The sequence below is a fragment of the Meles meles genome, chromosome 3 (genome assembly GCF_922984935.1).
Source record: "Meles meles chromosome 3, mMelMel3.1 paternal haplotype, whole genome shotgun sequence".
In the NCBI taxonomy this organism is placed as follows: Eukaryota; Metazoa; Chordata; class Mammalia; order Carnivora; family Mustelidae; genus Meles; species Meles meles.
Genome location: NC_060068.1, coordinates 161,233,404 through 161,252,263, shown reverse-complemented (window position 1 = coordinate 161,252,263; position 18,860 = coordinate 161,233,404). Strand labels below are relative to the sequence as shown.

The following is an 18,860-nucleotide window of genomic DNA, read 5'->3' as shown; positions in this document are numbered from 1 at the left end:
AAACGAAATGATAAAGTGCGTTTGAATTAGAGAAAGAAGCTGTGGACTCATGTTTGTGCTCTGCCATGTACCAGGTATGCCGTCTTAACTAAGGCACAGTTGGGAGCCTGAAGATGATGAAGAGAGCATCAACTCTGGGCCTGTTTGTGTGTCTGCTTATCAATGTGGTGTACCTCAGGGGACAGTGGTTTCTGTCATCTGGGACTTCTTCAACATCATCAAGGTGGCTGCAGGGTCAGGGGTGTCCAGTGCACACACACTGACCTCCCCACCACTGGAAGTGGTTGTGAGGTTTTCTACAGGATCATGTCTGGAATGGGAATTACTGTACCTACACGTTCATCTTCCAGTTTGCACAGGAGCCCAGAGAAGCTCCCAATTTGACCCATAAAATCTTCAAAGCACTGAAGTTAGGCCTTTCTGCTTATTCTCATAATCTTGGGAGAGCAGTAGAGATAACGTTAAACAAGAAATTCATTTTATCTTCCAGAAGGTCACCTCTTTGTTTCTCATGAGAACAGCAAATTTATACCTATTACTAGGAGAAAAGGCTCAGAAGAAACTGCAAGAGACACATGGTGAAAGAAGTGTTGGAGGTGTCTCCTTCCCTGTAGGAGATGGCTATGTCTCCATCGTGAATGGGATAGGTGAAGCTATTTCAACATAGATCACAGTTTCTTAACAGGAAGAAGTAATGCAGGCATGCTGGATTTGAGGGCAAGATCCACTTGGGTCATCTTACTTCTAAGAGTTAAGGGGACCCTTCTGACATCCCCAGTTGGTAGCACAACAGCATTCCAGATGTTTAACACAACCTATAATCTCCATTTCTACATGTACGGGGTCTTGTATTGATGTTGGTAAGACTCGTGAATTGGGAGGGTATAGAAAAGAATCTACTAAAGGTGGAAAGGAGTTGGTCAGCCCTAGTTTGTTTCCAGTTTCAAAGGAGAATAGGAACATGTTGAAACAACATATGGACTGTGAGGACAGAAGGTGGGTTAGCCTCCAAGAGTTGTGTGTGGGCAGAGGGGCAGAAATCCTTTAAAACAAAGTGAGCGAAATGGAAGAAGTGAAGAACTTTAATTTTTATGCATTTTCCTACCACCGTGACTTTGAAGCCAAATTTGGCCTTCTCAATGCAGAGAAAGGAGGCAGTCTTGTGGTTGGAGACTTTGAAACTTCAATCAAGTGTGTGTGTTAGACAATTGAGACTCATCTACAGAACGACCCTTTTGTATGTATGCTTGGATTGCCCCTATGTCAGCTTCCTACTGCAAGCATTCATGTTTCTGGGGAACAATGTGCTAAAGCTGACTCAGAAAACTGACAATATTAAGACTAGCTATGCTCTGGGAGCCATTTTTTCATTACATCGACTCACTGAACAGACAGAAAAGTCAAGTCTCTTGGTAGTCCAGCTTCTCAGCTTCCTACTACCAAGCTGCCCTATTCCCCCCATCTCTCAGTCAACACTCAGATTTACCTTGGGACATCCCCCTCAAAGTGGTGACAGTCTCCATGAGAACAACAGACATTTTAAAAGGAATAAGTTCTAAGGCTCTCATGTGTAAACATCGTGACCAAAGTTGATAGTACTGTATTGTATAATTGAAATTTACTGAGAGTAGAACTTAAGTGCTCTCACACACACACAAAAAAGTGTTAATTAACTAGATTGTGGGAATCCTTTCACAAGGATTACATGCATCGAATCATCATGTTGTATACTTTACATTTATTCTGATTTATTTGTCAGTTATACCTCAGTAAAGCTGAAAAAAGTCAAAACCAGAAACCGATATTGCACACAAGAGAGGAATGAGGATGTCTGTTGATACACCCATCCTTGCAGTTTATAGCTCAGTTTGCTTCTATGTGCCCACTCTATTCTTTAGAATGGATTTCAAAGCATGGGGAAATGGATTTGGCAATCTCCCTCCACTTTAACTCTTTAAAATAAACAAATGGAGAAGGACAATGCACCTTTGTGGGACTCCCTTCCTAACCTGGTCTGTCAGCTGACTGGACATCAGCCCATGTGATTTTATCCTTGATTTAACTGTTGAGGTGTTGGAAGGGCCCACAATAGAGCCAAACTACCTCCTCTCTTCTAATCTTGGGGTGAGGGATGTTTCTGTGCAGACTTGCTCCAGGGACTTGCAGAGTTCTCCACGTGATGTTTCTTGGGTTGAGCTTTACTTCTTCACCTGGGCAGCACTGCAGCCTCACTGTGGAATGGCAGCTGTGTCTCACGTGACCTGAAGACCAGAATGTTGGGAGAGGTCCCAGAAGAAGGGGTAAAGTGCAGGTTCACAGATAATTAGTTTAGGTTAAAATCATATATTTGAAAAATTTAATTTGCTGAATCAAATTTGAGTTAACAATAAGTCAAAATTCACTATTGCATTATTTTCCCATAATCCAAAGTTGTAAAATTTACATGATAAACAATAAAACCAAAGCCAAATAATAACAGAGTCTCAATGTCTCTATCAGTTGGCTGGAAGTGGGCCGTGGACCAGACAGGGGCAAAGTAAAGCTGTTTGGGCCAGTGACACTCAGCTTCTCCCTCTACACTGCCCTCTCCCCCACCCACCCCGTGTCCAGGGTTATTGCTGCTGTGACAGGGCCTCCCTGTGATGCAGAAATATTTTATTGTTCTCCTTGCTACCTGCCTGGTTTCTTCCTGAAGGAGGAGACTCTACATTCTCTGAATGGGGAGCTTCTATAGACTGTCCTGGTTGTTCGCAGCATGAACCAAGTAAAAGCAAAACACAAACACACACACACACACACACACACCCCTCTCTAAGAAAGGTGGACTGGATCCTGGAGTAGGCTCTAATGAACTTTGTGACAGAACACTTTTCTCTCTTCCTTGGGTGTAGACATGCACAATTATCCAGATGTTTTCCTCAAATCCTTGGCTGGTTTGATTTGGAACTAATTGACAGAGCTGTCACCATGAACATGTGGATCCCAAGGAAGGGGATTTGGGGTTGCAAAATATCACTTTGTAGACCCTCATGTGCCCTGGCTCTTCAAAACCAGAGCTTTAATGCGAACATGATGTTGAGAGTCAATTGCTGTTAAAAATATGTATAGTTGTGGTGTTTCAGTTTCCAGGTCTTCGAGTGACATCTCTGTAGTGAAGGTGCTGAATGGCTCACGGAAGAGTCATGTTCCAACAGTGCCCCCTTTTCTGGAAACTGACTCTGTCCAAGTGCATCACCACCAGGAGCCACCTTTGCAGCCAAGCAATGGCAAAAGATGCAGGGGACTGCGTTACACTTCTCATCCATAGATTCTAACTCAGGGGTCTGCCTGAATCAGAGTCCCAAGAATCAGCCTCTCTTTATTCCGTCTAGTGTCTTGAGCCACAACCAATTCACCTCCTCGCACAGAGATAGCCTTGGCACTCGTCCCTTCCCATCCTGTGTACTGCTGGGTAACCCTCCTTTATCAGCAGGCAGAGGTATGTTCCTTGGGAGACCTAGTCCATTCATTCTGCTTAAGTGTGGCTTAGGGTCTTCTGGTCCAGCCCTTAGAGTCATTCATGCAGTGAATGTACTGTAAGAATAAGCTGAGTTTTGTATGTTCCATCCAAAATAAAAGGTTTACAAGGGAAAAAAAATCAAATGTTCTCATAAAATTTTCTCAAACAAGAGCAATACTTGTCAAAAATGTACTAAATGTTGTTTAGTTCTTCAGTGAATAAATTACTGTAACATCTTTAACCAATATGTTAAGGTCTACAGCCTGAGAGTTAAATATATATTTTTTGTGCCTCAACCACATATAACATCAGGATCTAACCCTATTGCCTATAGTCTTATATTTCTCACAAAATTTTTACAATTAATAGAGTAAATTACAAAGGTTTCAAGCAATCAATTAATTTTACTTTCAATAATATTACATAAATATTTTTATCAAAAAGAAAGTAAAACTTAGAGCTATGCTAATTGGGTCACACTTTGCCAAAAGAGATGGAGAATGGGACTGTTTTGAACAGACAGAGTGTTTGTTCTTAACTGCTGTAGGGTGAACTATGAGAAGTTAAATTTTTACACAGAGAAGAGAAATAAGTTTTCAAATTTCAAAGATAGAATAATTCTATAGTTCATAAAAATGAGGCAGGAGTTTTTCTTCCTCCATTCTGAATACAGGCCACTGATGCTGTTAAATTTTGCTGAAACATTTCTGCAAGTCAAAAAACATAAATGATTCAAAGAGTTACCAGAATAAGAAATCTGTTTCTTTTTCCAATATTAATTTATCTATTTCTTAGTAGAGTTTGTTTTTTTTTTTTTTTTTTTGCTTTGCTTTGTTTTGTTTTGTTTGGATTTCAACTAATAGAACATTAATGAATGGAGTCAGATCAGTTTCTCCTTCTATATCTTGCTGGTCACCTCGATATTATTCCTTTTCCATAAAGGCAACCCAGTCCACACTGCAAAAGGTCTTATTCAGATCTTAGTAATTTACAAATTAAATCTCTCTATGTGCCACGAGAAACTGTTTCTGACATCACCGATTAAAAATTCCTTGGGAAGAAATTCTTACTGCTTTTGTGGAGGGAGGTACCTCCTTCTTGTCCTGTTAGGTAGGACTGAACAGATGGAGGGTGGTCTCTGCAGCTGATTTCGATCCTAGCATGACAGCAATGTTTGAGGCCAAACTCATAGTCACCTTTCAAAAGAATTTCTGGCAGTCATGGATGGGAATTTGATTAATATAATTATATAATTGGTAAAGAAAGGAAATATTTTTATTAAAAGTAGAGTCCAGTGATTAACTGATTTTTTTCCTCTTTACATAGTTTAGCTATATTGCCTCTAATCATTAATCTGTAATAACAAAGAGGATTTAAAGTTAATCTCATATAATCATAGATTTCAATAGGGAATCTGGTGTTCTGTATATTCCTCCTGTAATAAGTTTTCATTGAACTTTCTTAAAGCTTATTCTCTTCACTTAGATCACATCTGCATCACCAGCTTGTTCCTTTCCCTCAGGATTAAGGATTGTTTTAATAATAGGCCCTCCAAATCCCTAACACAATGTGCTTGACAAAATAAAGTGAAAAGAGCAGATAAAGTAAACCATAGAGAAAGAAAACAGATTTTCCTATGTGCCTTTTCTTCCAACAATGTGCTGATGAGCTGGATAAATAAAAATGTGTGTGCATGTGTATGTGTTTGGTGTTTTTAAGGCTGTTTATTGATTACTAACATTTGACCTTTGACTTTATCTTGTCCTTTATATGCCTTTATACATGATTAGCTGATGTGTGTGTGTGTGTTTGTGTGTGTGTGTATGCACATTTATATTGTGATTTGATTTCATTTAATAGGTCATTATTAGGAGACCAATATAAATGTATCTAACAAGTCTTCAAATGTTCCCTGAGATAATGTGATTTAAAAATTCACATGTGTAGAAGAATCCTGAATTCTTTCTGTCATTAGGGTAGCTCTTGATAATCTAAAAAATAAACCCCCAAATTTCAATGACTCAGCACAAGAGAAGTTACTTCTCCCTCATATAGCTAGCTAATGTGGGCATATTCCTGTTTGATGTGAGATTGTCTCCTCTGTGGGGTTACTTAGGAACCAGGTTACTTCCAGACTGTTCTGCTGTCCCCCAGAAACTCAAGAGTCTTCTGTTCTCAGTCCTCAAAAGGGTAAAGAGAAAGCAAGAGGAAGCCTCCTCTGATTCTTAACTAACTTCACCTAGACACATTTCACTTACTCTACTTTCATCTTCACTTTTATTGGAGACAGCCCTTATTACCACCACAGAAAGGGTCTTGGTAATGTCATCTCTAGCTGAGAAGCCACTTCCCAATGAGAGCTGTATAACATGAAAAGGGGAGAAAGATTTTGTTGGAAATCAACATGTTGCATGCTCCATAAAAGTAACCAGGAAAGTTAAAAGAAGCTTCCCACCTTGAACAGAGTTAACCAATCTCAACTTTGTACAAAGCCCAGCACTCACCAAGTTTGAACTCTGACTCTAAATTTTCTCTCTGATAAGAAATTGTAATAAAATGAAACACATATAATGCATAGCACCATTAGGAATCTCTTAGTTAGGAGTTGTTTTGGACTGTAGACTCTCACTCAATGGATAGACATGGACTTTTTCATTTTGCATTTATATTTGCGAACTAGAACTTACCATATATAATAAGAGAACACAGTACACAGTAACAGTACACTAATTCATTAATGTAGTTGATATATAAGTATTGTTTGTGATTTATAGTGTGTTGACCAATGCCACAGAATTTGAAAATAAAATAATCTATCACACAGATTATAGTTTATAAAATTAAGATAGTTTAAATTTAACTGCAGGTTCATTAAAACTTCATTTAAATAAATATTACACATACAGTAATATGTCTATTTAGGTAATCTTTATTTCATTCTACACAAACACATTTATGTTTTGATTTTTTTATTATTTTAGTGCTTGGTTGTATTATATATTTGTCTGCTTTGTTATATACTTGTTCTAATATCTTTCCTCATTATTACTATCTTCTGCTTCTATACTTCACCTTACTGTTACCATCTCTGCTATTGATTAAATTCATTAAATATTATGACAGGCTGATTTTTAGTAGAAATACTTTGAGATAATTTGAAACCCAGTAGGATTTTGGCTTCTAAACTACAGAATGGAAAAGAGTAAACAGACTGCTAAGGAGAGACATAGCAAAAACTCATTAAAAAAGCTAATTAGCAAGCTGAATCTTTCTGACATACCCACTTCACTAATCTGCTAGCTAAACATATCATAAAAATGTACCTGTGTTGGAAGTGAGCAAATATCCAAAGGAAGGCTGTTTTGAATTTCCAGGTTACTTTCAATTAACTGGATGTAGAACAATCTAGAATATGAACGGCTCTGTTATTGAAATTGTATTGTAATTTCTTAAATGAGCCATGGAGTCCAGTCACTGTTCCTGTGGCAATATGACTATTTCTGTTTCTTCTCACCCTTCTCCTTACCCTCTTTCTAAAGAACCATTTATTTAATTTACAGGTTCTGCTTCATTTATTTTTATCTATTTATCATTATTTTTATTATTTATTTATTATTATATATATATATATTATATATATATATATATAATATATATATTATATATTATATTATATTATATTATATTATATTATATATATATATTATATATATAATTATTTATTATTATTATTATTATTTATTATTTATCATTATTTTTATCTATTCATTTATTACTTCATTTTTCACATTTTTAAAAAGATTTATTTATTTATTTGAGAGAGAGAGAAAGAGAGAGATAACTGAATGGAGGGAGGGGCAAAGGGAGAGAATCTTAAGCAGGCTCCCCATTGAGTGGGAGCCTGACATGGGGCTCAATCTTATGACCCTGAGATCATGACCTGAGCTGAAATCAAAAGTTGGACGGTTAACTGACTGAGCCACCCAGGTGCCCCTCACATTTTGAGTTTTATTGCATTTACATTATACATTTTACCTCTTCTACTAGAGAGAAAGTTCTGTGAAGTCAGAAATTATTATTTTTTTTTTCTTGTTACAAGAAACCTGTTTTGGAAAGTGTTGAATCTGAGTATAAGTATAGATGCTGGACTAGTCCTTTAAAAATTTGTTCAGGTGGGGATTGGAAGAACAAATACTGGGAAAATGTCTATGCTACCTAAAGCAATCTACACATTTAATGCAATCCCTATGAAAATACCATCCATTTTTTTCAAAGAAATGGAACAAATAATCCTAAAATTTATATGGAACCAGAAAAGACCTCGAATAGCCAAAGGAATATTGAAAAAGAAAGCCAACGTTGGTGGGCATCATAATTCTGGACTTCAAGCTCTATTACAAAGCTGTCATCATCAAGAGAGCATGGTACTGGCACAAAAACAGATACATAGATCAAAGGAACAGAATACAGAGTCCAGAAATAGACCCTCACTCTATGGTCAACTAATCTTCGACAAAGCAGGAAAGAACGCCCAATGGAAAAAGACCGCCTCTTCAATAAATGGTGCTGGGAAAACTGGACAACCACATGCAGAAAAATGAAATTGGACCACTTCCTTACACCACACACGAAAATAGATTCAAAATGGATGAAGTACCTCAATGTGAGAAAGGAATCCATCAAAATTCTTGAGAACACAGGCAGCAACATCTTCGACCTCAGCTGCAGCAACGTCTTCCTAGGAACATCGCCAAAGACAAGGGAAGCAAGGGCAAAAATGAACTATTGGGATTTCATCAAGATCTAAAGCTTTTACACAGCATAGGAAAGAGTTAACAAAACCAAAAGACAACTGACAGAATGGGAGAAGATATTTGCAAACGACATATCAGATAAAGGGCTAGTGTCCAAAATCTATAAAGAACTTAGCAAACTCAACACCCAAAGAAAAAATAATCCAATCAAGAAATGGGCAAAAGACATGAACAGACATTTCTGCAAAGAAGAATCCAGATGGCCAACAGACACATGAAAAAGTGCTCCACATCACTCGGCATCAGGGAAATACAAATCAAAACCACAATGAGATATCACCTCACACCAGTCAGAATGACTAAAATCAACAAGTCAGGAAATGATAGATGCTGGAAAGGATGCGGAGAAAGGGGAACCCTCCTACACTGTTGGTGGGAATGCAAGCTGGTGCAACCACTCTGGAAAACAGCATGGAGGTTCCTCAAAATGTTGAAAATAGAACTACCCTATGACCCAGCCATTGCACTACTGGGTATTTACCCTAAAGATACAAACGTAGTGATCCAAAGGGGCACGTGCACCCGAATGTTTATAGCAGCAATGTCTACAATAGCCAAACTATGGAAAGAACCTAGAAGTCCATCAACAGATGAATGGATAAAGAAGAAGTGGTATATATACACAATGGAATACTATGCAGCCATCAAAAGAAATGAAATCTTGCCATTTGCGACGATGTGGATGGAACTAGAGGGAATCATGCTTAGTGAAATAAGTCAATTGGAGAAAGATAATGATCATATGATTTCCCTGATATGAGGAAGTGGAGATGCAACATGGGGGGTTTTAGGGGGGTAGGAGAAGAATAAATGAAGCAAGGTGGGATTGGGAGGGAGACAAACCATAAGTGACTCTTAATCTCACAGGACAAACTGAGGGTTGCTGGGGGGAGGGGGGTTGGGAGAGGGAGGGTGGGGTTATGGACATTGGGGAGGGTATGTGCTATGGTGAGTGCTGTGAAGTGTGTAAACCTGGCGATTCACAAACCTGTACCCCTGGGGATAAAAATACATTATATGTTTATAAAAAAATACAATAAATAAAAAATTCAAAAAAAATGCAAAAAAAAAAATTGTTCAGGAGGTAAAAGATGGTATCTGGCTCCCAGTCCTATTGAACACAGGTCTCCCTTCTGTGTGTGTGTGTGTGTGTGTGTGTGTGTAAAAGAGAGAGTATATGGAGGTAGTTATAGCTTTCTAAAATATGTTAGATGAATTTTTTTAATTTCTTAAAAAAATGATACAAAAGTATAAAGAAGATAATGATAAGTAATTTAATATTCTCTAAGTTGGGAATCCCATAGTTTAGCAGTGAAGATAGCAATTCATAGGTTTTATTCAGTCTCTGGCCACAAATCTAAATCTTCATTATTAATAAATCTAAATTTTTACTATTTATTAATAGTGAAGTTTATATCTTAAATTTATGTATCTGTCTTCTGCTTTATTTCTATGTATATATAATATATATAATTATATATGTATATATGCATATGTGTATATATTAAATATATTAATAACATATATATTATATTATAAATATAAATATGTATATAAATAAATATTAAAAATAAAGTTTATCATTATCATTAGTCTAATGTATTTTAGGAAGACATAACTGCATCTTTCTACTCTCTTTTTCATACACACATACAGTTGTAAGGCATTGGTATGTCTCCTTTTCTTTCTCTGTCTTTCAAACATATATATACCTCATATATATATGCCAATGTCTTCGAAATTTTAGCTGTTTAGTGAATTTTCCTGAAATCTTGAAAAAAAATGAGACATGGAGTGATCTGAAACAGCTCAAGTGTGAGTGACTTAAAATTTTAATTTTAGTAAATTAAAGGATAGGATCTTTACAGCAGTAAGTCATGTGAGATCATGGGCTCCACTTTCTGGAGTTAGGAGATGGATCATCAACAGGACACATGAGCACCTTCGTAACTAAAACTATGATGAAGTTTGCAGCTGACCATGACCATTTATGCAAATACTTTTATTAAGTTGGCATTGTGGGAAGGAGCAAGGACTTAAATAGAGGAAAGGAGATTCATAACAAAGCATTTTCTATACTGAAGATTAGAAATATGTATTGCAAATTTAGCCTACTTGTTCAAGAAGGTGTGAAGACTGAAATTTAGACTGCAAAGACCTAAATTCCAGGTGGACCACAGGACAATATGGTGTGCATTTCCTGCAGCGCAGTGCTGAACGAGATCCCTCAACTTCAGTCCATGAGTATGATGCTCTTAGGCCAGGGAGGAAACTATAGAAGAGCTTGTCTCTGCCATCCATGTGGCCTATCCTTGGACATAACTGTCACCTGACATTTATATGACATATGTGCCATATTATGTAAATTACATAATTCGCAGATTTAAAATATCTGCTATGTGACTTTCTTTTTTTTTTTAAGATTTTATTTATTTATTTGACAGAGAGAGATCACAAGTAGACAGGCAGACAGAGGGAGAGAGAGGGAAGCAGGCTCTCTGCTGAGCAGAAAGCCCAATGTGGGACTCAATCCCAGGACCCTGAGATCATGACCTGAGCCAAAGGCAGTGACCTAACTCACTGAGCCACCCAGGCGCCCTGTGACTACTTTCTTAATTTGCAGCATGCCAGTCTCTGCCCAACACCCCCTAGATATCTACCTGATATTCTGCCACAGGAAATGGCAATCTGTTCACCAAATGATGAATAATATTCCATTGTATGCATTTATTACATTTTCTTTATCCTTTCATCCACTGATGAACATTCAGGTTCTTTTCATGTCTTGGCTATTGTAAACAATGCTGCAATGAACAAAAGGGCACAGATATTTCTAAGAGAGAGTGATTGCATTTCCCTCAGATAAATAATCAAAAGGGGTTGGCTGCACTCTACAGTAGTTCTATTTTTAATTTTTTTGAGAAACTTCCACAACCGTTTTTCATAGTGGCTATATCAATTTATATTCCCACTGACAGTGCACTGAGTTCCCTTTTCTCCACATGTTCAACAATACACTTTATCTCGTGTCTTTTGATAATAGATGTACTAACATGTGTGAGGTGATATCTCATTGTGCTTTTGATTTCTATGCATGATTAGTGATACTGAGCACCTGTTTATTTACTGAGGAGACAAACCCATAAATACATTGCTAAGGCTGATGTCCAAAAGATTACTGCCAATGATTTCTTTTAGTTTTGTTGTTTCAGGTCTCACATTTAGGTCTTTGTGTATTTGTATTTTTAACCTCTTTTCAATTTCTTTGAACTTTTTCTCTGCTATCTGGTAAGTACCAAATTATTTGTTATATAACACATTGACATTTTGGAGTTCTATCTATCATCTACCTACCTGTCATTTATTTCTATATTATTTATTTATTTACCTATTTATTTATTTGACTTTTTTCCCTATGTGTCATGAATGCTGTTTCCTTTTATCCACTAGATTGCCTTATGTATTTATATTAGTTATTTTAAATACAAATGTGATCATTCCAAGATCTATGCTATCTACTCGCTTTTATTTACTGTTTTCTTTCTTGATGATTAGTCATGGTGTTTTGCTTCTTTTGTGCTTTGTAATTATCTTTTTCACTTGAGTGCCAAGCATTTTGGAACCGATCTGTGTACAAAAATTTCAGGTATTCTGTCACATTTGATTACTGTATGAGGCAGTCAAGTTCATGCTGAAATAGCTCTATTCAATATTATTATTATTTTCATCAACAACATCACTTGCTTGGGTTAGATTCAGGTCATTTATTGCATACTTCAAATTATTTGAATTCAGGACAAGAAACTTTTATTTTTGTTGGATATCTAATTTCATTTTAGCCTTTCTTGACTTTATCTTCCTGCTAGTCCTGGGCAATTACAAACCAGAAGAGAGCTCTCTCTCAGTTTTCCCTTTCTCAGTTCTTCTGCTTCTCTTTCACATGCAGATATCTAGGATTTAATACTCATATTAAGATTCAGAGAGATATTGTTTGTTTTTAATGGGCCCAAGATTGGTATTTAGCAAAGTCTGTTACCTCTCCTGCTATTTCTCCACCTGTAGAGGGCTGTTTCTTTGATTAAGTAAAAGCTTAAAGTCTCTATAGTGTTTATCTCAGTTTTCTACCTTGCCACAATAGTTCTTCAGACCTGATATATTTATGCCTCATAGGGAGTTCTCTCTTGAGGTCCTTCTTCGCCTTCATTTTCTCCATGAGCACTTAGTGAAGACCAATGGAAAGAACTATCTAATTTTTAAAGTCTTACCTTAACTCTATTACTCTAGAGAGTTTTCACTCTTATGATGACTCTCACTTTGTCATTAAAAGGGTCATTATCATTCTCATCTGATTTCTTCTTATCCAGGTCTTTTTTTCTTCCCTCTGTTGGTCCAACAAAGATAAAAGCTGCTATTGACAAGGCATATTCATTGAATTGCACATTAGTTCACAGGTTTTCTTTGTGGCATGAATCTCTTACATGCTTTAAAAATAGTTCCATTTGTTTTCTAGCTTGTTTGCCTTGTTAGAGAGCATACATAGTTCTCTTGTGACTACCTACATAATAGGACTGTTATGCCCCAATAATGGGTCTGTGATTAAAGCAGTGAGACTGATATAAAGCGAAGGTCAAGCAAAGCTTTATTTTGCACCAAGCATCAAGAATCTAACCGAACGTTCAGGGCCGCCTCTCTTACAAGAGAGGGTGACCTTTCTCTGTTTCACAGACTAGCTTTTAAGAGCAAAGGCCATGCGGTTGGGCCTGGCCATGCACAGGTGGCCAATGAAAATGCAACACACAGGAAACTCCACAGTGATGCTAGGTGACCAATTGAATTACAATTTACCCTAGTAGACATTTGAACCAGCCTATTACACCTTGATTGGGATTGGTGCCCAAAAGGCTCTCAAAGGGCAGGGCCCCTACTCCTTGGTAACCAGGGAGACAGTATGCAACCCCCCACTGATCGGATGTCTCCACCTGGCCTGACCCACCCCTGTATTTGAGCTTTGTTACCTGAGGCTGGTTTCCAGGACTTGCCTCTAAGTAAATCCCCTGGGGGGAAGGGGAGCAGGGACAGTTTAAGAGTCAAACAAGGTTTGGGGCGCCTGGGTGGCTCAGTGGTTTAAGCCGCTGCCTTTGGCTCAGGTCATGATCTCAGGGTCCTGGGATCGAGTCCCGCATCGGGTTCTCTGTTCAGCAGGGAGCCTGCTTCCCTCTCACTCTCTCTGCCTGCCTCTCTGCCTACTTGTGATCTCTCTCTGTCAAATAAATAAATAAATAATCTTTAAAAAAAAAAAAGAGTCAAACAAGGTTTTTGTTTAACTTTAATTAAAACCCCTGGCTAAAATATAAAAATATAATAGGTCCTTACATTCCCCCCTTTTCTTTGGAGACTAGTCAAATCTTTGACTTTTTAGCCAGTTTCATATCCTCCCTTTTAATGGCTGCTAGACTGTATTAATGACTCCAGTGTGATTTACCCAGAAACAGTATTTCTCTCCTAGGGTTATACAGAGCCCCCCCTTTATATTGCAATTGCTTATACCTCCCGCCTGTATCTTAACAACAGGGGCAACGATGAATTTAATGAACTCATTGTTTTTGAGTCTTAGTTTTAGTCCACGATTGGAGGGGTCCATCAGCAGCAGCATCCACCTCTGGGGGGCGTTCTTGTCCTCGGCTCATTTGACGTGACCTGCGTGAATCCAGGCCCTGATGCCATCTACTTTTATTGCCATGGAGGTGGTCAGGATGATAGTAAACAGTCCCTTCCAGTGAGGCTCCAAGCCTCCCACTTGGCAGCAGCACATCCAAACTAAGTCCCTGGGTTGGCAAGGATGTGGCTCCAACTCCGTCTCTGTCCCAATGTGGGCAGTCCGGATCCCTGTATGGGCTCTTTTAAGACAGACTGTAATGCTTGTAGTGACTGGAGTACAGACTGATTAGTCATTTCTGCTATAGCAACCTCTTGTGATACTCAGACACTCCTGATCCTTCTGTGACCCTGCGGGACCTGGGGCCATGCTGACCCTGTGTGGGCTTCACCCCGGTTTAGCCTCTGGAGCAATGTCCCTCAGTGGAACAGACTGTTAAAAGTCCTGATTTTGTGCTCCATTGCTCCACCGCGGCCATCATTTTGGATTCACTTCTCCACCAGTCCTACCTTTCAGAAAGTGGTTGATTTTCTGTTTCTAGAATTGCTGTTCTTCTTCTCTTCGATCTCCCATTGGATTTGTAGGTGTTTAAATGTTTAGATAAGCTATCTAGCTGATCTCCTGCTACCTGATGTAGTCTCAGCCTGCTACTTCCCCGCCATCTTGACTCTTCCTCCAGCAACCTCTTGTAATCAAGGGTAAACCTCTAGTAGCTTTTTGGCTACCATTCCTGCCATCTCATGTTTGGCAGCCTTTACCCAGCCTGAAAAGGTATCTACAAAAACTAACATATACTTGTGCCCATATTTTCCCAGTTTCATCTCTGTAAAATCTATTTCCCAATAAATTCCTTGTTCCTTACCTCTTTCTCTTTTCCCTCTTCCCATTTTAGTTCTTTCCGCATTTATCACCTGACACTGAGTACATCTATCAACCATATCTTGAGCCATATGCCCTAATTTAGATACCTGGAACTGCTTGCCCATAAGCTCCTTAAACTTGCGTGTCCCCAAATGAGTGCCCTGATGTATTTGGCTTACTAATTTTCTTCCTAGTCTTCGAGGAAGAATTAACTTTCCTGTTCTAGTCTTAGCCCAATCCCTTTTATCGTCTAATTTTAGTTCATTTCTGTAAATATACCTGTATCTTTGACCAGGAGGGCCGTGGCAGCAATTATGCGGAGGCAAGGGGGAACCAGCCACTAGTGGATCTAGTTTCTTGCTATGATAGGCTATTGGCCTTTTCCAAGACCCCAGAATCCGAGTCAAAACTCCTTTGGCCACTCCTGCCTTTTCATCCACATACAAGTGGAAGGGCTTGGTAACATCTGGGATAGCCAGTGCTGGGGCACTCAGTAAGGCTGTTTGTAATTCCCAAAATGCTCTTTCTGCCTCTGCTGTCCATCCTATCATGGTGATCCCTCCCTTAGTCAGTTTGTAGAGAGGCCGGGCCATCTCTGCGAACCACGGTATTGGTATCCACAGCCTGCAGTAGCCCACCGTCCTAAGGAACTCCCTCATGGAGACCAAAGCCTAAATAAGTGGTGTGGCTCTGACAAAGCTGTGTTTTTATTGCTGACACCTGATACCCTTTTCCCTGCAGAGTCTGTAAGAGAGCTCTGGTCCCCCGCAAGCATGACCCATGACTCAGCGGCTATTTCTACTATTCCCACTAACTCAGTCAGAATCTTCCCTTCAAATCCTTCAATTTTCTGGAGTTTCCTCCTTATATCTGGGGCTGACTGACTGGCAAAAGCAAGATCATTTACACGAGTTACCGTGTAACTTCTCTGAAGTTTACCTTAAGCTGTCTACTTAGGTAAAAAACATTTAATAACAATCTAATTTAGAATTTAACACCCATAAAGGCATGTCATTAAAACATAATTTTTCTCCCTAAAATAACCCTCATTTCCAGAGATAGCCAAATCAGGACCTATTCATTTGAAAAACAAGTCCAGTTTTAACAAACTTGGCCTAATTATTTACATAAGCTCAGCAAGATCAGTAAGTAATCATATAAATTTAGAATCTGCTTTGCTGGAACTTCTTATAAGGAATCTCTAGGTTGAACTTTAGTAGCCTCTCTGGGCCAGAAGCCAAGCCACATAGTTGCCATCAGACATGCCTGTGATACCTGTTGACTTGGGCAAATTCCTCTCCCTGAGGTGCCCAAAGTATCTTGAGGCTCCTGCTCCTACCAGGGAGTGACACTCTTTATTGGCCTGGTCAGGCTGCTGGCAACTCTGTAAGCAAGGTATCAGGCCAACAGTTCCAAGGGGCTTTAGGGCTCCAGGTTTTGTAAAGTCAACCTTAGTTCCTTTAAGCTGTCAGGTCATATCTGAGTCTTTTCAAATGTGACATTCCAGTCAAAGCCTTGGTAAAATAACCAGTTTCCAATGCTGTCCTGTGATAAGGAGAACAGTTTCTTATTGAATTTATGCAAATGACTGGTTGCCAAGGAAGAAAGAATACTTAACTGAGACCTTCTGGTTTCAGAGAGTTCAGATACAGAGAAAAGTTGAATGCCTTAATTCGTTTACAAATGAATACATTTACATCTCTATGAGTTACAGGTAACTTAAGAAAAAGTTTCCCTAGTCTAGAGGAGCAAACATTACAGAGCCAGTCATGTTTAAAATAAGACAAAACATTAAGAAACACAGCATTACAACCTTTCAGTTCATCTAGTCCCATGTTACTAATTCTGGTTTAGTCTGAATGTAGCCCTTACTTCTGTAAATCTTTACCATTTCAGTTCCCAGGATTTTAACATATCAAAGACCTGTATTTGTCCTGAAAGTCTTCCCATATGAATTTCCTTTAAGGCGGAATTCATCTTACAAGAGAATTAAAACAATTACAAATGACAAAAACTCAGAATAGCTATGGTTAAATATCAAGTGATGACCCTTATCAAAACATTAAACTCTAGGAAATGTATAGAACCTCTAGAATAATTACAGCATTTACCCAAATGCAACCCAAGTTTTATCATTGGTTTAGCAGTACTCCCTGAGTTAACTCAGCATATCAAGGAAGCCTCAGGAGCCAAAGAGATCTCATTTACAAATCTGGGCAGGCAAAGAGAAAACCATTTACATTTCAATGAACCAAAGAAAACTTTCCTCCTTTAAACAGAGAGAAAACCAGCTTTTCTATACCAGTGTCTTTCCTTTTTTTATTTTTAAGCATGCAGTCCTAAGATAGGAGTTTTCTGGGTTTCCCTCCCATCGTGAATGTTGTCGCAGACAAAGGGAGGGGGATCTTTCAGATGCTGTCCTGCTCACGTCCCTCGTGGGAACTTAGGAGCATCTTAGCTAAGGTCTGTCTGTATAAACCCCGGACCAGGCTACTCCATGGAGTAGATGACTGTTATGCCATATGACACCCCGCGAGACTCAGGATGCAGCCCACTCAGACTCTGTAGCCGAAGCGGTGGAGCCATACAGACACATTCACACAGTCAGGCACTCTTCAGATTCAACAGGTTGGACACCTCCCCCTATGGGGTCTCCCCTTCCCTTTTTTTTTTTTTAAAGATTATTTATTTATTTATTTGACAGAGAGAGAGAGATCACAAGTAGTCAGAGAGGCAGGCAGAGAGAGAGGAGGAAGCAGGCTCCCCGCGGAGCACAGAGCCCGATGCGGGGTTCGATCCCAGGACCCTGAGACCATGACCCGAGCCGAAGGCAGCGGCCCAATCCACTGAGCCACCCAGGCGCCCCTCCCCTTCCCTTCTTTAAGAATGCATCTAGCTCAGACAGAGGCCCCAGGCCTGTTTTTCTTTCTTATTCAAACAGGACCAGGCATCTGGTATTTTTCTCTCCTTTTTACATATTTCCTACTTTTCTACAGAGTTGTTTCCCTTATTTCCATCAGTCTTAATTACACTTAGCAGAATTTTGTACTCTTAGAAATATCTTAACCTCTACTGAAGATTAAATATAAACCAATTGTGAGCTGTTACAATAGAATTCTTTAGATGGCAAATTTATCAATCAGTTAAGCACAAAACATGTTTACCAACAGGTTTCAAAAACGCAAACCTAGTTCTGGCAACCAGCGCTCTAGCATTTTATCCCATTTTGTTTAAAGTTTTAGGTTAGCAAAGATTTTGAAAGCTACTTTAACAATTACGCATTAAAACACAGAGACAGACAATTAACCATCAGTTCTAGTCATCTCTTTGCTAACGGATTTCAACAGATTTTAACACAGATTTTTTTGACCTTAAGTAAAAAATTTGAAGTTTCACATTTACTACTGTTAACTCAAAAGACATGTTTATCCTAATTAACTCAACAAACTTAACTTAGTTCTAATACTGATTTATGTTCCACCTAGGCCCACTCTGCTTCGAATGTTTACCTGAGACCTGGGTGGGAAGATCCGGAGTGGGGGGAGTAAGGTCCAGGGGGTGCTCTTCTTATTTCCCGACAGTGAAGAACAGAACAAAGTGCTGCCAGGAGGCAGAGAAAGGGTTTCCAGTTCTAAGGCTCATCAGCTCCAAGAGAGGAGCACATGCCATGCTTTCCCGCCAGCAAGGGAGAGGGGCTAGGCAGTCTCCGTCGGGCCAGAAAGGGCAAGGAATGTCCCCAAAACAAAGTTGTTTCGGCAGCTGCTTGGGAATATTCCTTAAAGTCTCTGTCTCAAGTTAGACTACCCCCAATTGGCTCCAGTTATAGCCATTAAGAGTCAGAGTTCCCTTACTCTCTGTTTGCCCCATTCCTTCAAACACAACAAACAGCACAGCAGACAACAAAAAGACAAGAGAAAGACAACCGCAGGCCCAGCAGTTCTCACCCAGAACCTGCCACTGGTGGGGAATTTTTGATCTTCTGGCCATCCAGAGGGACTCAAACCCCCTGTCCGCCTAGGGGGACTCGAAC

General features: G+C 39.1%; 1 pseudogene; it reads left to right on the top strand.

Annotated features, from left to right (window-relative positions):
• Positions 1-702: 702 nt before the first annotated feature.
• LOC123939306 lies at positions 703-1,416 on the top strand (annotated as a pseudogene).
• Positions 1,417-18,860: the final 17,444 nt, after the last annotated feature.